Genomic DNA, 23,203 nt, shown 5'->3' with positions numbered 1-23,203 from the left:
GTCCTTAACTGAATTTCCAAAGGATTCTCTCTTTGTTTTCTAAACAATGTATCCCCTCTCCAATAGATCTTTAAATATGACACACACCTCCAAGCCTTTTTTTTTTTTAGTATAAAAAGAGAATTAAGAAATACTAGCCTCTTATATGTAAGTCAAATCATTATGCTGTGCACCATAAACTTATACAGTGCTGTATGCAAATTATATGTCAATGAAACTGGAAAAAAATGATGTAATTAGCAGCCAAAGAAATGCAACTATAAAATGAGATATGAATGTTTTTCTTCTATCAATGTAATTTTTGAAAATACCATCCATACGCTTATAAAAATAGTATAATATAGCATCCTCATTAACACATCTTTTGAGAATACGTTTTGGAAAGAAATTTGGCAATATCTATTGAGAACATTAAATTTTATATACATATACATTTCTCTCTCTCTATATATATATCTTTTGACATTGTAATTTTCTTTCAAGTAATCTGTTCTAGGGAAATGTTCTAAAATTAAACAAAAATTTACCCCCCCCAAAAAAAGAAATACTAGGCTCTAAGACTTCCTCAATAGCCTATTTTTCTTTCTAATCATATATATATATATATATATATATATATATATATACATGTATTAGTGTTGGAAAAAGGCCAAAAGTAATTGGAAAACTTTAGTGATATGAGCAAGGTTATGAACTTACCCCAAAATGGAGATGAGAACATAAGTGAACATTCAAAACTACTCTCTCATGTAAGGAGGACAGGCGTCCTCACAGGTTAGGCAAGTGGATCTTGGACAGATTATGTGACTTGTCCAAGATCAAATAGCTTGCAGGTGGTAGAGACAGGAATCAGGCCAAAGACTTTGTTCTGACTCATTAATCTCACAAGTCTTTCCACTCCCCCTACAGCTCTTTCCCAATCCCATCTGCTCCATGAGGGCAAACAGAATCCAGGGATTGCTGTAACTTCTGATGCTGTTACGTTGCTACTCCATCCCTCATTAAGGACCCCATCGGGTCCCAGGGAGGGGGCCCTCTGCCTTGTGGAGGGGATCCATGCCTGACTTCCGAGGATTCTCTCTCAGGATCTGAGAAACAAGGAGAACATTCATTCCCCTTACAGCAGTGAGCAACAAATGACTCTCTGCAAACTTGTCTTTTCTAAAGATCCCAGATGGATAAATACAGAGGGAAATGACTCCAAATGTTACCAAACTCACAGAAAGGAAGATTAATGTGAGCTGAAAACATAATGAACTGGGTTGTTCATCATGGAAAAAATAAGATTAGCAACAGCAGAATGCAATGAATGTGCTTTTGGAATCCTGAGTCCCTCCAATGCCAGAGATGCTAGAGATGAACCCCTAGGCGTACTAAGCCGTGTGTCAACAGCTCATTTCATCTGCAGTGGAAGTTTACCTCCCTTCCATGTTTTCCTTCCTTCAAAACTTCATCGCATGGCATTTGGGGACTGTAGTAATTGTCTAGATGGGAGAGAAAAAGCATGAACAGGTGTGGAGGGGAGGACACTCAGAGAAGAAAGAGTGTGGCAGTAGGACAAGGCAAATATGGCTGTGAGCAGCACATGAGAAGGACACAGGAGATGGGAGGAATGAGTGTGATTAGAGAAAACAAAGGGAGCCCCTGTCATCAAGCGACTTCCATCACCTGAGCATGTGCGACCTGAGTATGTGCTGAAAGAAGGAAAGCCTTCTCTGGAGGGCATTCCACATCTCTCCAGAGACAGATTCCATGTCTATCTGGAGGAAAGTGTTCTCTAATTTAGACTCTAAGTTCTACCTTGTGTAGAGACAATAGTAAACAATTAAGAAGTGAAAAGTACACTGGGTTTGTATTTCAGCTCTAATCCTGATGAGCATTATGCTATCTAAACCTCACTCCCCTTCTCTTCATATAGAGATTATAAAAGCATCTAATAACAATGTTGACTTGAGCATTATATGAGATAATCCGTGTAAAGCATTTAACACAATGCGTGATAGATAGTAAGTGCACAATACTTGTTAGCTAGAGTTATTATTATTATTCCAGGAACATTCTGAACTCCTAGCATTGTGCCTGGCCTGTGTGAAGGGCTAAATAAATATCCATTGTATGAATGAACCAATGAAGTATTGAGCAATCTAGCTGTGGTTTTTCTTCCCTACGGTGATTATTTTTATTACTTCGAATATAAGCACTGCCTCATCAAATGTCTGTTGGTTTTACATGTTAAAATGGTGGCCTTTGGAAAAATCACAAATGCACACTCTTATTTGAAGAATAGAACTTTTTCCCAGTACACGTCTCTAGACTTAATCTATTGTTTCTCCAGAATGATCAGTCCAATGGTCATGGTCACAGACAAGAAATGGTGCAAAGTTTCTTGAGATGAAATCCTTCATGCCCCACATGGTTCACCTGAACACCGGATGGAATGCCTATTGGGTGTACAAATACCGAATATTCCTTGCATTCAAAGAGTTTGGACTCAAACTATTTCATTTTCTCTCTATGATTCATAAAAAGGGAATAAAATCTTCTGAGATTGGCTGGATCACTGGGTTGCCATGACAGCCTCTAGAGCCTCCACTCTCATCCATTATAAAGTGACAAAAGATGCAGGATGTACAGAGCTGAGCCCTTAGATGCCCAAATACATCGAATCAAGGTTATCTTCAGCAGGAAGGACAGAAGAGCTGCCTCTCCACTCTATTGTGCTGAATTACTATTTTCCAAAGGGATTATCAGCTTGGCATTGCCTTAAAGTACTGGAAAGGTAAACATTGATTCCTAGGAAAGGAAGCCGTGGGGAGACGTGCCTCAGAGTAAAACACCGGCCATTCTGCAGACATCAGTGATCATCCAGCAGAGGACAGAGCTAGGGAGAAGCCTGGAAACCTACAGCTCCCTCCTGCTCTGTTCGTCATCAGGTCTACCCGCAAACCCAAAGTAGCAAACAAGCCATACTGCTGGTGGAAAAGATGCCGCCTTGCTAACTTCAGAATGAGCGGGTGGAACACAGTGAAGGCTTGGGGTCACACTGGTGATGCAACAGTGGTGACAGCAATTCCCGCCTGCCCTCCTGAAAAGGAAGAAGACCCACCAAGAGGACAGCCCAAATTAAACAGCATCTTTCCTACCTCCTGACTCCCCCTTCAAATTTCTCAACTCATTATACTGCCCTATCCTCATACCCTCATTCCTTTCATATATGTCTGGGGCAACCAGGAAGCTACAGGATTTCTGGATGTGCTGTTCAGGTCTGAGCTGCGCCCCCAAAGAGGGCCATTTTATCCCTATATCCATGTCTTGCTCCCATTTCCCTGTCACACGAGTTTCAGAGCTACAGCAATTAATGCTGGGATTGGGTGTCAACCACCAAATATTGTTTCCAGAAGAAAAAAAAAATGCACTTGGCAGCCTGCCTGAGAAGACTATTCTTTCAGTGCTGATTAAAAACTCTGTCTTGGGCTTCCCCGGTGGCGCAGTGGTTGAGAATCCGCCTGCCAATGCAGGGCACACGGGTTCGAGCCCTGGTTTGGGAAGATCCCACGTGCCGCGGAGCAACTAGGCCCGTGAGCCACAACTGCTGAGCCTGCGCGTCTGGAGCCTGTGCTCCGCAACAAGAGAGGCCGCGACAGTGAAAGGCCCGCGCACCGCGATGAAGAGTGGCCCCCGCTCGCCGCAACTAGAGAAAGCCCTCGCACAGAAACGAAGACCCAACACAGCCGTAAATAAATAAATAAATAAATAATTTAAAAAAAAAAAACCCAACTCTGTCTTGTTTCCTGTTTCTTTCTTCTCATCATTAGGGGATACCCAGGGACACTCAGGGTTTCATGAACTCTTCAGAGATAGCTATATGCCTTGATTCAGAGAGGAATACCAGACACACCAATTTCTTCCAATTAGCTTCCATGCAACTCTGCTACCAAACAGAAGGATTTGATTAAAAGGCCAAAAATAGAAAAACAGGAAGGTATTTCAATTTAGGACATAAAATTCAAACCAATAAAAAACCATAAAAGTAAGTACTTAAAATTAAAATTTCAGTATGGCAAATATACAAAGTGAAATGATCAATGATAAAATAAAAGGCTGATTTCTCTAATATACAAGAAGGTCTTCCCAGAGGCATAAGAAATGGATCCAACAGAAAAATGGACAGAAAAACAAGATATACAAATGGACAATAAATTATATGGCCAAAACCAGGAGATATTTTGCAAGATTCATGGCCTTTTTACTTTACTTCCTCACCTCCTCCCGCTCTCTGTTCTATAAAAGAAACTGGCATCCAGACCCCGATAAGATGGTACTCTAGGACACTGATAAGATGGTACTCTAGGACACTAGTCCGCCATCTTCTTGGATGCCCAGCTTTCCGAATACAGTCGCTATTCCTTGCATCAACACCGCGTCTCCTGATTTACTGGCCTGTTGCACGACAAGCAGAGCGAGCTTGGACTCGGTAACATCTATCACCAAAAGATTCCACCAGGGCTTCAAACTGGGCATCCCTAAAAGCAAAATCATTTTCACCCTTCCACCCCACCCAACGACCTCTCTTCTACCACAAACCATATCCCATATATAGAAAAGCACTAAAATCCTTAACTTGAGATGTCTGGGTTTTGTTTGTTTGTTTGTGACTACAGTAATCTTTTGATTGACTACCTGGGGTTTTTTGTTCGTTTTTTGTTCTTTTTCAGCAAAAATTCCTATGTATCTGGGCTTCTCCCTTACCTCTTCTGAGCAGTCCCTCAGAGCTACCTGAGAGGCTGTCTCTCCTGGGCTATAGTCCTCATAAGGTCCCCGAATAAAACTTAACTGGAAACTTTTAGGTTGTGGGTTTTTTTTTCTCCAGTTGACACTAATAAATAAACAGCACCTTTTTTTTGAACCCAGCATCTATCCCTCTCTGGGTACTAACAAAGACTAAAGATAAGATTATATCTTGGCTAACATCTGTATTTATTATTCAACATGCTGCAAGTTTATAGGAAGGCTGAGTGGGAACCCATCTGTCTCAGTTTCCTTCTGCTTCTCTGTTATTATTTCTCAGTAAGTGCCTAAGGCATTTACAACCATGAGAGCTTTGCAAACTCTTAACACATAATCTACATAAATGTAGGGTCCCAAAGATGCTCCAGGGTCCAGAGGCAACTTGAAAGCTGCTTTTAGAAAGCACTAACTTATGTTGTATTCAGTTGTACTTCTGAGTGGGGTGAACGATTGTTATCATTTTTAAAAAACTTATCCTACTTAACCCTAGCAAATGATTTGGTGGCAAAAGTATAGGATTCAGATCCAAACCCAAGGTCCAGAAACTGGCTTCAAAGTCCAGCTTCCTTGAATTCTAGGAATTTACTGAATCACTTACACACCCATGCCTTAGTTGCCTTAGGACTATCACCAATAATATCCACCTCACTGGTCTCATAATTATAAGGATAAAATAAAATAAATATGTGTGAAATGTGCTTCAGAAACTGTCAATGACTGTTCAAAGATTATGCTCTATTATGAGTTTTAGTATTTAGTATTTAGTATTTATTTTAGTATCCAATATCAATCATCATTTTTTTCCAGAGCCTCACATTTATTTTTCCTAAGCATAATCAACTGTGAAATAGTTCTCACATCACTTATACAGCTGTCAATGAAAAAAGGTTGCTGCCGTATCAGTAAACAAAGGATGCTGCAGCCATCACATTACAGCCGCCAGGTGAGCCCTGAGGGAACTCAGGATAGAAACTGGATGCCTTCCATCAGGCCACCAGCTGCTGCAGCCACTCTCTCCCCCCCCCCCCGCCCCCACCCCCCACACACACTGTGCACCCTGAAAAGACTCAGGATGTGAACACACAGGATACCGGTCCCAGAAAGCTGAGGTGCATATCAAAGGAATGATTTCAAGGAGCCCAGAGTCTTGCATCTTCCCATGCATAGAAAAGCACTAAATTCCTTAACTTGAGATGTCTGGTCTTCTTTAATGAACAGGAATCTTTTGGTGTTTCAACTACCTGGTGTTTCTTGCAAAAACTCCTATATATCCTGGCTCCCCCCGCCCCCCCCGACCTCTTCACAGCAGTCCCTCAGAGCGATCTGAAAGGCTGTTTCCCGGGCTTAAGACCTCGGTGTTGTCCGCAAATAAAACATAAATCTCAACTTTTAGGTTGTGCTTTTTTTTTTTTTCAGTAGATACAGTATGCCAAAATATATTTAACCTGAATCTAATCAAGAGGAAGCGACCTGACCAATCCAGAACTTGAGACATCTTACAGGGTGACTGGTCAGGATTCCTCAAAGAGTCACTGAAGGGAAAAAACAAACAAAAACAACAAACAAAACCAAAATCAAATAAGAACAGGCTGAGAACGGTTCTAGATTAAAGAAAAAAGAGACGTGACAACTAAAAATGTTACTGAATTAGTTGCCTGAACCCACCCTGGGGTCCTAGCCTGGGCTGAGACCCTTTGTCTTGGCCAGGGAGGCTCTTTTTCTGATCAGATTTGCACAGCCAATGACAAAACCAGTGCTGAGACTGGAATAGCGCAAGCTTTATTCAACGGCCAAGAATGGAGAAGCAGGAACTTAGTTCGCAAGTCAACTTCTCCTGTATATTTGGAGACAGCAAATATATAGGAGATTCACAGTAAAGGGAGGGGGTTGGAAAGAGTGGGAAGAATATTTGTGAGTTATCTGAGAACAGGGGTGTGGTTAGGACCTGAGGCAACACTCCTTTTCAGTCCTTATATGGGCTTTTCTGGCTGTTGTCATGGCAACTGTCAACTGTCATGGTGCTGGTGGGAGTGTCATTTAGCTAATATAATGAGCGTATAATGAGGATCAAGACCCACTGGAAGTCAAATTCTCTGTCATCTTGGGTCCAGCAGGTTCCAACCAGTTCTTGTTTTTTCCTCTTTGCAGCTTCCTCCTTAAACTTAAGTAAGAGTAATTGGTTTCCATTCGAGGGAGGGGCGGGGTATGATTCTGGGGCAACAGCCTTGGTAACAAAGGCGTTGTGAGAGATTGACTTCTGGATTTTTAAAAAAAAGGTTGGAAAAGGGCATTATTGGAACGATTGGGAGAAATTTTGTGTAAAAACAATGTCAGCTATTATTGTATAAAATTTAAATTTATTTGGTTTTATCATGATATAAGTAGAAAGGAGAGAGTCCTTGTTCTTAGAAGGTACCAGATTTGGTGGTCAAGAGTCACGACGACTGCAACTTTCACATTGTCCAGCAGAAACAAAACTATATTTACATGTAGAAAGAAAAAGACAAAAGTGGCAAAAGATTAACAATTGGTAAATGGAAAGTGAAGGGATGAACGTGTTCATCGTACCGATTTTTCAACTTATCTGAAAGTTTTGAATTTTTTCAAATGATAATTTGGAGGGGAGCTTCTATGTTTTAAAAATAAACAACCACAAAAAAGAACTTCAAGAGGAGAAGAAACCCCTTCCTGAAAGCAGGAGAATCTTAGGAATGCTAATCAGAGTTTGACTTATCTCCTCAGAGATACACAAAATGGAAACCCAAGGTGAAAGGAGCAGCGATTCTTTAAAACTGCATTTCATGAATATCAAGACTAAAAAAAGGAGGGCACACTGACATAAGACTCATGTGTCAGGTGGACCTAGTTTTAATTGGGCAGCATGGAGATCATGGCTTGGCTCCTTACTAATTAGGTAACCTCTCTATCCCACAGTTTTCTCAAATGAACATGGGGGTAATAATAGTTCGTACCACAAAGGGGTTTCATGAGGATTAATTTAGATAACATGTATTGCTCAGCCATAAAAAGGAACAAAATAGTGCCGTTTGCAGAAACGTGGATGGACCTAGAGACTGTCATACAGAGTGAAGCAAGTCAGAAAAAGAAAAACAAATACCATATGGTATCGCTTCTATGTGGAACCTAGAAAAATGGTACAGATTAACTTATTTGCAAAGCAGAAATACAGACACAGTTGTAGAGAACAAACTTACAGATAGCAAGGGGGGAAGGGTGGGTGGGATGAACTGGGAGATTGGGATTGACATATATACACTATTGATACTATGTATAAAAGAGATAACTAATGAGAACCTACTGTATAGCACAGGGAACTCTATTCAGTGCCCTGTGGTGACCTAAATGGGAAGGAAATCCAAAAAGGAGGGGATACATGTATATGTATAGCTGATTCACTTTGCTGTGCAGCAGGAACTAGAACAACATTGTAAAGCAGCTATACTCCAATAAAAATTAAAAACAAAAAAAACTTAAAGCTTCAGTTGCATGAAAAACTCTCAGCAAGAGTTACTGTTACCACCACTTCTGCTACTACTACTGTTATTGTTATCATTATCATCATTTTATATCTTGTCTTCTCTCTGCTAGGACAATGTGGAGGCTACAAGTGTTACCCTCCCCTTAATGCAATGAAGGGAATAATTCTGATGGTGGCTAACATTTCTACTATATGCAAGGCAGTGAACCAAATGCTTTACTTTAAAAATAAAGAGGAATTTTGCCCCAGGGTGGATCATACCTGGAGTGTCCCCATATCTACTTTGAATAATTTAGATGATGAGATTTGGGACTTTAAAGCTGACGCTATTTAGATGAGATTTTGGATTCTGAATTGATGCTATAATGGGTTGAGACTTTGGGGAATGTTGGAGTAGAATAAATATATTTTGCATGGGAATGAATATAAATCTTTAGGGGCCATAAGGTAGGTTGTAGTTGGCTAAAAGATGCCCCCCAAATATCTAGGTCCTAATTCCTAGAACCCATGAATGTTACTTTTAGGAAAAAGAGACTTTGCAGATGGGACTAAGTTAGGGATCTTGAGATGGAGGGACTATCCTGAATAATCTTTGTGACCCTCTAAGTAGGAGGCAGAGGGACAATTGACACAGAAGAGGAGAAGGCATGATGTCTACTGAGTTAGAGCTTGAAGTGATGTGGCTACAAGTCAAGGAATGCTGGCTGCCACCAGAAGCTGGAAGCATCAGGGAATGGATTCTTCCCTAGAGCCTTTGGAGGAGATATGGGCCTGCCAACAGACTGATTTAGGTCCAGAAAGACTGACTCAAAATTATGGCCTCCAGAATTATAAGAGACATGTGCTTTTTTTAAACCACAAAGTTGTTGGTAATTTTTTCAGCAACCATAGGAAACCAATACAGTAGAGTAAGTGGGAAACAGAACTCAAAGTCCGTTCTATCTGACTCCCCATTACACTGGGTTGAGGACTTTTGCTGCAACTAAGTACCTGGCTTAGCTCTGAGTTTCCAGGTAGCCAGTGGAAGATAAATAATGTCGTTACAAAATGGTAATTATCTAATACAGTGAAGGATGACTGGTTATTGGCAGAGATAAACTTTTTCAAATTTCAGCATTTTTAGAAGGTCCTGTGAAAGGGTTACCATAAAGCATAAGGGATAATATCTTTTAAATTTCACCTTATGCTTGAAGCTAAAGAGGCCCCAGTGAATGGAGTTATATGTTAAATCTAACAGCTAATTATAATTTTGTTAGATATTTTGGGGTTTTGTCCCCATTTTTGTTCTCATAAACAATGTGGAATTGAAAAGAATGTTTTGCATCAATGCATTTATCTCTTTTGGATAAATTCCTAGTGGTGAAATTAATAGGGTTAAAGGATTCTCAACTTGTCATCTGAATTCAGTTCATGGTCTACATCATTGAAAGGGCCATTGCATAACATAATGAGCAATGTCTTTAAAATGACCAAAAAAAGTTGGTTACATCTGTCCAATGCGTGTTGCATCTGTGTCTACAGCATCAAAAACAAACCATGCAGAGCCGTCCAGTGGGGAAGGTAGCAGCTCCAGGAGGCTAAGTTGCCTTCTCCTCATTTAGCCATCATTGATCTTGGTCATAAAGGCGCCTAATGGGACCCGTGGCTCAGTCATTTTGCTCCCTGGTAAGAACCCAGCCCACCAGATAAACAGGATACTATTTCTTGGTCAAAAAATGTGTATATAAAAAAACCTGCTTGGGCTTCCCTGGTGGCGCAGTGGTTGAGAATCTGCCTGCCAATGCAGGGGGCGCAGATTCGAGCCCTGGTCTGGGAGGGTCCCACGTGCCGCGGAGCGGCTGGGCCCGTGAGCCACAACTACTGAGCCTGCGCGTCTGGAGCCTGTGCTCCGCAACAAGAGAGGCCGCGACGGTGAGAGGCCTGCGCACCGCGATGAAGAGTGGCCCCCGCTTGCCACAACTAGAAAAAGCCCTCGCACAGAAACGAAGACCCAACACAGCCATAAAATAAATAAATTAATTAATTAATAAAAGCAATCTTTAAAAAAAAAAAAAAGAATGTTAACAGGCAATTATTGAACGCTGTAACTCTGTGCCATGGAAAAAAAACCCTGCTTATTTACAGCTCCTATAATATTTTCTTGGCAATAGTACACTATTTTTCTATGATATGGTACCCTGCATTTTTTTTGTTTTGTTTTCCATTAAAAACGTAACTGTGCAAAGATATATGTATAATATTGTTTCTTCATTGAGGCACTGTTTGTTATAGCAAAAATATATACATAAATAAATGAATAAATAAAAAACCTACAAGGAACCTAAAAATCCGTCACACAAAGGCTGATTAAATAAATATGGTACATCAATACAAAACAAAGAAACAATCTACAAATCCTGATAAAAATGATGCCAAATAAGGTACAAACTTCCAGTTATAAAATAAATAAATCCTGGGGTGTATAGCATGGTGATTATAATTAATAACACTGCATTATACATTTAAAAGTTGCTAAGAGAATAGATCTTAAAAGTTCTCTTCCCAAGAAAAAATATCGTGTCACTATTTGCAGAGGACATGATACTATATATAGAAAACCCTAAAGTCTCCACCAAAGAACTGTTGCAGGATACAAGATTAACATAGAGAAATCTGTTGTATTTCTATACACTAAAAATGAACTAGCAGAAAGAGAAAGCAAGAAAACAAACCAGTTTAAAATCGCATCAAAAAGAATAAAACACCCAGGAATAAACTTAACCAAGGAGGTTATAGACCTATACTCTGAAAACTATGCTCTGATGAAGGAAATTGAAGATGGTACAAAGAAATGGAAAGATATTCTGTGTTAATGGATTGGAAGAATTAATATTGTTAAAATATCCATATTAAACAAATCAATCTACATATTTAATGCAATCCCTATCAAAATACCCATGACACTTTTCACTGAACTAGAACAAATAGTCTTAAAATTCCTATAGAGCCACAAAAGACCCTGAATAGCCAAAGCAATCTTGAGAAAAAAGAACAAAGCTGGAGGTATCATGCTCCCTGACTTCAGACTATACTATAAAGCTACAGCAATCAAAACACTATGGTACTGGCACAAAAACGGACACATAGCTCAGTAGAACAGAGCAGAGAGCCCAGAAATAAACCCATGTGCCTATGGTCAACTAATCTACATCAAAGGAGGCAAGAAGATACAATGAAGAAAAGACAGTCTCTTCAATAAGTGGTGCTGGGAAACTGGGCAGCTACATGTAAAAAATGAGATTAGAACATCTTCTCACAGGATAAACAAACAAACAAAAAAACCCTGAATGGATTAAAGACCTAAATGTAAGACCAGAAACCATAAAAATCCTAGAAGAGAACATAGAAAGAACACTCTTTGACATAAACTGTAGCCATATATATATATATATATATATATATATATATAGGATCTGTCTCCTAAGGCAAAAGGAATAAAAACAAAAGTAAACAAATGGGACCTAATCAAACTTAAAAGCATTTGCACAGTGAAGGAAACCATTAACAAAATGGGAAGACAACCTACTGAATTGGAGAAGATATTTGCACATGATATGACCAATAAGGGGTAAATATTCAACACATAAAAACAACTCATACGGGGGCTTCCCTGGTGGCGCAGTGGTTGAGAGTCTGCCTGCCAATGCAGGGGACACGGGTTCGAGCCCTGGTCTGGGAAGATCCCACATGCCGCAGAGCAGCTGGGCCCGTGAGCCACAGCTGCTGAGCCTGTGCGTCTGGAGCCTGTGCTCCGCAACAGGAGAGGCCGCGGCAGTGAGAGGCCCGCGCACCGCGATGAAGAGTGGCCCCCACTTGCCGCAGCTAGAGAGAGCCCTTGCACAGAAACGAAGACCCAACAAAGCCATGAATTAATTAATTAAATTTAAAAAATTAACTCAAAATGGATCAGAGACCTAAATGTAACACTTCAACAGTATAAAAACATCTAGAAGAAAATAGAAGGAAATATTTAAAAAAAACAAAAAACAAAAAAAACTCATACAACTCAACATCAAAAAAACAAACAACTCGATTAAAACAGGGAAGACTTGAATAGACATTTTGCCAAAGAAGATACATAGATGGCCAACTGGCACATGAAAAGATGCTCAACACCAGGGAAATGCAAATCAAAACCACAGTGAGATATCACCACACACCTGTCAGAATAGCTGTTGTCAAAAAGTAAATAATAAATGTTGGCAAGGATTTAGAGAAGAGGAACCTTAGTACATTGTTGGTGGGAATGTAAATTGGTGCAGTCACTATGGAAAACAGTATGGAGGTTCCTCATATAACTAAAAATAGAGCTACCAGATGGTAGTGGAATCTACCAGCAATTCCACTCCTGGGTATATATCTGAAGAAAATGAAAACACTAATTTGAAAGGCTACATGCACCCCAGTGCTCACAGCAGCATTATTTACAATAGCCAAGATATGGAAACAACCTATGTGTCCATCAACACTTGCATAAAGGATGGATAAATAAAATGTGGTATATATATAGACAGTGGAATATTATTCAGCCATAAAAAAGAATGAAATCTTGCCTTTTCCAACAACATAGATGGACCTGGAGGGTATTATGCATAGTGAAGTAAGTCAGAGAAAGACAAATACTGTGTGTTTTCACTTGTATGTGAAATCTAAAAAATTAAAACAAACAAAGAGTATAATAAAACAGAAACAGTGTCACAGATACAGAAAACAAACTTAACAGTGGGGAGAGGGTTGGGGGAAGAGGCAAAATAGGGAAAGGGGATTAAGAGGTAACAAACTACTAGGTATTAAAAAAAATAAGATACAACGATGTAATGGACAGCACAGGGAATATAGCCAATATTTTATAATAACTTCGTATGGAGTATAATCTATTAAAATATAGAATCACTACATTATATACCTGAAACTAATATAATACTGTAAATCAACTAGTTGTAACTATACGTGATGATGGATATTAACTAGACTTGTAACAATTTTTTGCAATATGTACAAATATCAAATCAATGTTGTATACCTGAAATAATATGTTACACATCAATTATATATATATTTTTAAATTTATTTATTTAACTTATTCATTTCTGGCTGCGTTGGGTCTTCGTTGCTGTGTGTGGGCTTTCTCTAGTTGCAGCGAGCCAGGGCTACTCTTCTTTGTGGTGCGTGGGCTTCTCACTGCAGTGGCTTCTCTTGTTGAGGAGCTTGGGCTCTAAGCACGTGGGCTTCAGCAGTTGTAGCACTTGGGCTCAGTAGTTGTGGCTCACAGGCTCTAGAGCTCAGGCTCAGTAGTCGTGGTGCAGGGGCTTTTAGTTGCTCCGTGGCATGTGGGATCTTCCCAGACCAGGGCTCGAACCTGTGTCCCCTCCATTGGCAAGCGGATTCTTAACCACTGTGCCACCAGGGAAGCCCCCATCAATTATATTTTAATAAAAGGTTTCAAAAGATATATTAAGTGAAAAATGTACATATATGATCTCATCTGTGTAAAACAAAACAGAAGGATACACACACACACACACTTGTATAATTAAAACGTTATGGAAGAACATATAAAAAATGGATAATAGTCTTATCTTTAGAGTATGGTTCTGGAGCTGATGGTATGGAGAATTTTTACTTTTTATCTTATACTCTTCTCTACTATTGCAATTTTTGCCGAGCATGAGCATAAGGATAATAATAACTAGGTAATAAAAAAAGGGCCTGGCCTGTAGGTACTGACTGATAAGCTATTTTCTATTAGGAGCTACAGGGACTACAAAAGTATGTAAGACATGGTGTCTCTTCTGACCAGCTGAGTCATCCTAAAAAGTCACTTACACTTTCTGAATCTCAGCAAAGGCTGCAGGACACACCCTAGGCGTGAAGTTAGATAAAAGCAGGGTCAACTTTCAGTTTTGGTACCAGCTGGGGGATCTTGAGCAAACAGAGTAACTGCTTGCAGTCTCAGCTTCCTCAACTATCAATAAGAATAAAACCTATTTCATGGGTTTCTGATGTGGTTCTAATAGTGCCTCTCTCACAGCAGATGCTTGACAAAATACTATTGACTCCAAACATACCTTCAAAGGGATCAGAATCAAGGTCAGATTTCCCAAGGGTTCTATGGAATACTAGGCATCTGTGAGTGGCACCAAGTAAATGAATATTCTGCAGTTATGGAAGTCTGAGAAATGGACTCATTGAGAATTACAATGGTCATCAGCCTACGTAAGATTCTGAGAAATTACAGCAAAGTAGCCTGTTAACTCAGAATTTCCCAAACATACCTGGTCACCCTTCCAAAGGTCTCCCATGTCCCGCAGTTTTTATAGTATAACCACCCACAGAATATGATAATTGGTCAATTCAGATCTAATTAAAGAACATTTAATACAACCTCTACTGTTGCTATTACTCTTACTTTCCCCAAATATTCTGAAGGAATATAGGTGACAAGTTTTGCAAATGAGAATTCTATTTGCACTGGATCCTTCTCAAGCCAAATAATATTACCATACAGAAACACCCACCACCACCAAATATTTATTGCAGGAAGAGATGAAAAAATTAATAATCCATAGCTATCACAAAGGATCATTTTGTTTAATGAAAGAAATGCCCCTTGATTAAAACATTCATGCCTATAAATAGACTGCAACAAATGGGCTATTATTATGTTTGAATTTTCTCCTCTCCTATTTCCTCATCCTCAGGCACCACTTTCATTTTTGAAAAAATCATTAATCACATGACCCTTAAAGGCCTTGAAAACCTTATAGAGTGGTAATTCAAAGAAAGGGCTTTGGAGTTAGACATACCTAAGCTTGTCAAACTTTGACATTCAACAGCTTACTAGATACTAATTAATGCTAGTAACTTACTACTTATTAGTTTTATGATTTTTAGGGTATGTTACTTAGCTCTGAACCTCAGTTTCTTCATCTATAAAATGGGCATACTACTGCTCATTTTTCACGGAAAATGTTCTTTAATTAATCTGAATTTAGCACATATCATATTCTGTGGGTGGTTATGCTATGAAAACTACGGGGCAAGGGAGACCTTTGGCAGGGGGACCAGGTATGTTTGGGAAATTCTGAGTTAACGGATTACTTTGCTGTGGATTGTTTTCAAAAATGGCTCCCACGATCCCCTGCCTTGTATTATTCCTGCTTTTTCGCCAGGTAACCTGCAAGCTCCTCCCACCAAGAGGTGGGGTCTGTTTCCCCACCCCTCGGATCTAGGCTGGCCTTGGGCTTTGCTTTGACCATAGACGAGGAAGAAGTTACGTTATGCCGGTTCTAAGCGTAGGCCCTTTCAGGTGTCAGTACACGCTCTGGCCTTTGCTCGTGGGCTCTCCCCAGCCACCGTGGGGACAGTCCCTGGCTAGCCTACTGGCTAATGAGTGATCCTGTGAAGGAGAGGCCCGCTGTCCCAAACTAGAGCCGGCCACACTCCCAACATGTGAGAAAGCCCAGCCAGATCGTCAGAGCCACCGCCCTGACCTGCGGCTGACCACAGACTCATGGGCGAACCCAGCTAAGACCAGAAGGGCCACCCAGGTGCTCATGAACTTGTAAGCAATAAATGCCACCGAGTCTGGGGACAGCGTTGTGTCGCAAAAGCTAGCTGATACGCACGACCATTTTAACCGTTTAAAAAGCTAACATATTTATGTTAATCATCACAAGGCCTGATTGATATTTAACAGATTTATACCAACAACAGTTAGAAGAGTAAACTTCTTAAAGTCTCATAGAAACCTCATTCAAGAATGTTGTGATGGCTCAGTGCTGAAGGACATTAGCAGTTACATTGTCAGTAGAAACCAAATTATTTAATTCTACCTGCTGACCGTGATCATCAATAATGTTCCAAATTGTTATGGGATCCTCCCAGTAGCCCAGGAAAACCGATACATATATGAAAGATATCCATCCAATGCCAGGGTCAAATCTGAATAATACATCTAAGTACTGTTTGCTCCCATATCCCTGGTGCCTATGGCTCAGTGACCAGCATGAAGTCAGTGCTCTGTCTGTGTAGCCCGACGGCCAGGAGCAGGGGCTCAGGAGTCAGACTGTCTGAGACGGAACCCCAGTTCTGTCCAGGACTTCGCCTGACTCAGTCTCCTCATTTGTAAATGAGGTTAGAAGCAATAGTTACCTCTATTTGTAGTGAGGATTGAGATTATTTAGGCAAAGCAGTTAAAATAGTACCTGGCACAAAGTCAGTGCACAATAGATGTTAGTTATTTCTCTTTGTTGAGTGATTTCTGCTTGAAGTCTACTCTTGGAGAAGGATCCTGTGTGGTCGTTCTGGGCATTTGTGTTATAGCCGTCCTAGTGCTTGCCCGTCTGCCAGGCTTCAGAAACTAGCATGTAGACACAGAGACAAATATCAAAGAGACAGCTACAGGGAAACCAAAGTTTCTAGAGATTCCGTGAAGAATTGAAATGTTACGTTTTAACAATCATGATGAAACAGAACTGAAATAAATAATGTTTTATTAATTCAGGAGCTACTGCCAGCATATAGTTACTCTGAGATTCTCACCTATTGTTTGTCTGTAAAAGGTTCCCATCAAATGAAACCTGCTCTCCATTACAGACACCTGAAGGTAGAACCCCGAAGGATTGTTTTCTTCAATTTCAGGTTGGCCATTCACCCATCAGCAAGCCTGCCCAGACCTGTGACCTCACATAAATTGTCACCGAATAATCCAGGCTGATAACCTGGGGCTGACACCTGAACCCTGATTTCAATTTAAGGTGAACAGAGAACTCGTTTGCATTCAGATTATCCTTCCTTCTAGAACCTCATAATTTTTCCTTTCCAGAATGACTGTCTGTCAAACCAAGTAGAATTGCTACCCCTCCAATCTGTTAGCAAAAACCAAGTGGTGTATAAATCATCCTCAATCTTCATGTGATTTGCCTTTGATTTCAGACTTAGAGTCTTCATTCTGTTAAGTACCCTACTTTCATCGTCTCAGTGATCACATGGGGGATCACGCAATATGTAACTTTTCCTCATTAATTTTATCCTGTGATACATGTTTTTCAAAAAACTTAAGTCCTCTACTGTGTAGCACAGGGAACTCTACTCAGTACTCTGTAATAACCTACGTGGGAAAAGAATCTGAAAAAGAATAGATATATGAATATGTATAATTAAATTACTTTGCTGTACACCTGAAACTAACACAACATTGTGAATCAACTATACTCCAATATAAAATTAAAAATTTTTTTAAATAAATAAATATGCTAATCTGCGTTAAAAAAACTTAAGTCCTCCTTAAAGAAGAAGATAGAATGGAAAAAAACAACCAATATCCATAAAGTCATACGAAGAACTTGCTTGGATATTACTGATGACAATTTAATTCTAACAGAAAGCTCATCAGACAGGCCGCCTCCTGTTTACGAAATTACGCCAGTGGGTTAATGAAGCAGTGCTTTTTAGATCAGTGGGTTGGATCTAGTCTAGAATTGTTTTTACCTCTTCCTGTTCTCCACCTGAGTCCTTTATCTTCTCAGTTAAACATAGATTTCTTCCCCAAAACTTCCTTTTACGTAAGGAAACTCAACAAAACAAAAAACGGAAATCAGAACTGAGATCTCCATACTACGTAGTTCACCGAAGTTCCACAGGGAAATGTAGGGCCCTGTGTTGGCTTGGTTTTCCTCTGGGAATCACCCAGAAAAATGAACAGGGACTTAGTTTTTGTCAACAACAAACCAAATGAAAACTTTCCAAACTCATTTAATTGTCTGCAGGATGCAGTAAGACTTCCCATCTCCTCGCTCAGACATAAGATGCCAATGTAAATGAAACGGAATTTGTGTTCTCCATCCTAGCATTCACTCTATCTCGGGGAGCCAACCAGCCAGGTAACATAAGTAAAAAAGGTAAGAATCAGTCCAGGAGAAGATAAGAAAGTCAAGCAGAGAAGAGAAAGGCACTCCCAGAAAAAGATAACAAATTCCCATTTTGTCTCCTCTAAATGCTTGCACAATTTAAAACATGTAAACCGTCACAATATTAAGCTGCAGTCACAAACTTCATTGCCTATAGGACGGTTTCAGGAATTGTGACCAAACTGCTATTGCATTAAACCAAGTTTTATACGTATTCAGCTGAAAGAATGATTGGTCAGGGAACAGTGTGTTCTTTTTACCCCACCTGCGGCTTTTTGCTTTGCACAGGGTCTCGGGATGTGAGAATGGGAGGGACGTGAGTCTGGGCTGGTCTCCCAACTCCCTGACGTAGAAACAGTTGATCTACGCATGAGGGGGACACCGCTCCCCCCCTCCACATACCAAGCACTTCTTTCCTTTTTACCCTTTCCACCTCAGCAGTTCCTAAAGCAACAGGTGGGAGTGTGGACAGGGTAGAGCAAATGCCCAGGCGTGGGTGGGTGCGAGCCTCCCCAGGGCTGTCTTGGGGCCAATGACACAGCAGGCGCTCAGGACCTCTTTGCTCAGAGAAGGGCTGAACGGCTGAAAACAAAGCGGAAGTTTCTCAAGAAGCTAAGAGCCTGATGGGGTGCAGACTTCCCCCGCTTTCATCTAGACGGCAACCCGTGTGGAAACGCAGGAAGAGAGAGAGCACCATTAAGTGTGAGCTGCTTCTCTTGCAGTCGGGCTCAGAATAAAAACAGGTAGCTTTTCACACTGAGGAAGGGGAGACGACAGCGACCAATTCAAGAAAACCAGCCTCTAACACATATATATGGAATCTAAAAAAAAAAAAAAGGTTCTGAGGAACTTAGAGGCAGGACAGGAATAAAGACGCAGACGTAGAGAATGCACTTGAGGACATGGGGAGGGGGAAGGGTAAGCTGTGACAAAGTGAGAGAGTGGCATGTACATATATACACTACCAAATGTAAAATAGATAGCTAGTGGGAAGCAGCCGCATAGCACAGGGAGACCAGCTCGGTGCTTTGTGACCCCCTAGAGGGGTGGGATAGGGAGGGTGGGAGGGAGACGCAAGAAGGAGGGGATATGGGGATATATGTATACGTATAGCTGATTCACTTTGTTATACAGCAGAAACTAACACAACAACGTAAAGCAATTATACTCCAATGAAGATGTTAAAAAAAAAAAAGAAAACCAGCATCTAACAAGATCAGGAGGACGACAGCCAAGCATGGCCACAGTTGCAGGAGGTCGGGCCCTGGGAGGGCTCACCGTGTTTAACACGTCGAGATGGGGCCCAGCCCCCCAGACACACTGTCATCAAGCCTGTGACATTGGCCTGGCCTACGAGTTTCAGAAACACGAAGTCAAAACACGAAGGTAAAATATTTATGGGGAAGCAGTGGCAGACAGAGACTGAATCTGTACCAACTGTATTTTTCACTTTAAATTCGCAGCATTTCCCTCTTTGCCTGTACCGTGTCTCATCTAATCACCGACCCTGGGGGAGATGAAGGGTCTCTGAGTCTACGAGGCCTCTTTGTGCTCAGCGGCAGGGAATTCCCCGGAATTGAGGCAACCTTGGCAGGACTGACACACCGAGCTCTCTCCAGCTGCAGAAAGAGATGGCGCTCATCCCGTGATGGGGAAACCGAGGCCTGGACCACAGGAAGAGCTGACTCTTCTAGTATCCACGTAGTAGACTCTTATCTCTTTGGGGATCCAGGTAGATCTGTTCCAGCAGATCAGCAATTATATACGGCAGGGGCTGTGCTTGCCTTTCTGTAGGCAGAAGTAGGAGAGAGTGATTGAAAAGCCTACTCTAAGCAGTGATGATTGGGGTGGTTTGGAAAAGGTCATTATTCTCTGCTGATGCTGGCAGATATTCCCTGATGAGACTTGACTTTTCCCCCAGCACAATAAAGCAGCAAGCACCCTTCCTTCTGTGGTCCTTTATTTAAAATGTATGTCTGTGGAAACAACCTAAATGTCCATCAACAGATGAATGGATAAAGAAGATGTGGTACATACATACAATGGAATACTACTCAGGGTCAAAAAGAATGAAATAATGCCATTTGCAGCAACATGGATGGACCTAGAGATTATCATACTAAGTGAAGTAAGTCAGACCAAGACAAATACCATATGATATCACTTATATGGGGAATCTAAAATATGACACAAATGAACTTATCTACAAAACAGAAATAGAATCATGGACATAGAGAACAGACTGGTGGTTGCCAAGGGGGAGGGGGATGGGGGAGGGATGGAGTGGGAGTTTGGGATTAGCAGATGCAAACTATTATATAGAGAATGGATAAACAACAAGGTCCTACTGTATAGCACAGAGAACTATATTCAATATCTTGTGATAAATCATAACGGAAAACAATATATATATAAAAAGAACGTATACATGTGTATATATATATATATGTATAACTGAATCACTTTGCTATACAGCAGTAATTAACACAACATTGTAAATCAACGATACTTCAATAAAAAAATAAAATAAAATAAATAAAAATAAAACGTATGTCTGTTATCCTCTGCAGGGGAGAATTACTCTTATCTGCTGACCTGAGAAGGGCAGATGCCTGGGTATCTGTTTGTGGACATATTTTTAAAGACCTCTTTCCTTTTAATCTATCACAAAACTTCCATGTTATGTCTTCCCAGGTGACCTGGGGTACCTGAGCCTCTTTCTGCGATGACCAGGATGGAAGCTTCAATGAGATGTCTCTACAGTGTTAACACCCTGACAGGCACCCTTCCCGAGACCGCTTTGGGAATGTCTCCTTGTTTGGAGGCTCTGCCCCGTGGCCACAAGGTGATACACCTGCAGGAGGGTAGAGGAGCCAAGGGCTAATGTTTGATTAGTCAGACTCTGGATTCTCTCGACCCCGGTTCTCGCTTTCATCTACCTCCTGGGTCCCAGGTCATTTTCCACCCCTTATTATCACTAGCACCAGAGGGAAGGCAGAGGAAATGAAAGAAGATGAAATTCAAATGAATCAATTCTGTCACTTGTTAGCAGCTCAGCTCGCAAGTATACAAGGGGGAGAAGGCTGCAGCTCTTCTGTGGGTTCCCATTCTCCGTGCTATTCCCGTCGCCCTTGCTGCCAGGCAATGTTGAGTGGGAAGGACGGAGATGATCTGTGGGATGACAGAAGAAAGGCAGGGGGAACACCCACTCCAAAAGCAACTTCTTCAAAGAAAAGGGAAAGGGTGTCACACAGAGTAGCCCGAATTTTATTAAACAAGCTCATGTTTGGACTCATCTTATCCCCTCAGAACTAGAGGAAAAGGGGTGCTGAGACCATATTGAGAGCAATTATAATACAGAAGATGCACGGATTGTCATAGCAACAAAAAGAAAGTATTCTGAAAAGATTATGGCAAGGACCGCAAAAGCAGAAACAAGTAAGGACTGTAAGAAAACCTTAAAAGATAATGAAAGGAAAACAAACCACAGTAAGACCTTTAACCCCGCTATCACCCACACAGGTAGGATGGCAGGAGAGGGCAGGGAATGTCCTCTTCTCTCTGAGCTTATGTAAGAGGAAGGGATTGGACTCTGGTTCCCAATGTCCTGTCCTGCTCTGCAGTGGACCCTGTGATGTGCCACCCACACGGCCCTGCAGTGGAGGGCTTGTCCCAGCTACTGGGATGCCGACGGACAGGATCCCCTTTGGGGACTGTGTCCATGGCAGAGTGACTTTGCCTTCCAGGAAGAGCCTACATCCAATGACTGACCAATGTAGGAGAGAAAGTCCTGGCCACGGCGGCCCAATCTGAGCAGCTATGGGGCTGGCTGAGGCTGCTGCAGGACCTGCATCACAGTTAAACTTCTTCCTCTCTCCAGCCCAGCCCATCTCGTCCACAAATGTTGAGCCCAAAGGCACTTCTTAATAAACCTCTTGGGTATAGAGTCCCATTTCCAGAGGCTTCTCCCCTGAAAGCTCAACAAGTGAAAGCTCAGTTGCCTGGGATGTACAGCTGATCATTTTTTTCTGAGCTAAAAGATTTACTTTTGGTTATGATATTGGTGTATACAGGAGAAGCTATAAAGCACATAAAAGAAGAAATATAAGTTGGGGAGATGGGGGATGCAGGAGAGAAAACGGCTATGCATGAGTGAAATGGAAACAGGATAATGAGATTGGCCTTCGAATTGAAAATTAAAAGAAGCAGGTGAAGTGACCCTAAGGAACAGGGAGCACTAAGAAGTCACAGCTACATCATTCAGCAAATGTTATGGCACCCAGATCGGGTCCAAGCTTTGCAGGGAACAGTGAAGGGGTCAAGCGTGGCGTTCACCAGGTGAGGGCAAGGGGTAGAGTCTGTATGCCTCCTATACCACAGCTGAGTCCATTAATGGGAAAGTGACCATTTGGGGCCAAACCCAAGAACATGGTACTTTCTATCTGGGGGAAGTTTTGGCAATACAACCATAAGAGAATGTTTGCCACCAGATAAAGATGTCATAACAGAGAGACTGGACTAAATTATCAGTAAATCTGGACATACTTCCCCACCAAATGGCATTAGACACAGTCTTTAGACCCTACGTCTGAGGTGGGTAAGGCAGGAAACAGGGCAATGAATGGAGACGCACGAAACCATGGTCTTCTTGAATTGTACTACAGGAAGTTTTAATCAATTGAACGGCAATTAAGATATGGCCAAAAAACAGAATAGTATGTAGCTATTTTTAAAAACAAGATGAATACACACACATATATGCACAAACATACACACAGAAATATATATATATGTATATATATATAAAATCTACCACATCTTAATATTAAAAGAAAAAAGCCAGTTGTATTCCATTTAATAAGCAAATACATATATGGCATCAGGTACTCCATCTGATAATTTCACAATCACTAACATTTAACATGCATAATCACCTCTGGAGGAATTTACAATTGCTGTCCCCATT

At 41.0% G+C, this 23,203-nt stretch overlaps 1 protein-coding gene across 5 annotated transcripts in view; it reads right to left on the bottom strand.

Annotated features, from left to right (window-relative positions):
* Positions 1-23,203, bottom strand: part of LRRC3B (leucine rich repeat containing 3B) — a 97,816-nt gene that overhangs the window by 1,892 nt on the left and 72,721 nt on the right. The window lies entirely within an intron of this gene.

The sequence above is a fragment of the Balaenoptera ricei genome, chromosome 4, assembly GCF_028023285.1.
Source record: "Balaenoptera ricei isolate mBalRic1 chromosome 4, mBalRic1.hap2, whole genome shotgun sequence".
In the NCBI taxonomy this organism is placed as follows: domain Eukaryota; kingdom Metazoa; phylum Chordata; class Mammalia; order Artiodactyla; family Balaenopteridae; genus Balaenoptera; species Balaenoptera ricei.
This window is presented reverse-complemented; position numbering and strand designations above follow the sequence as displayed.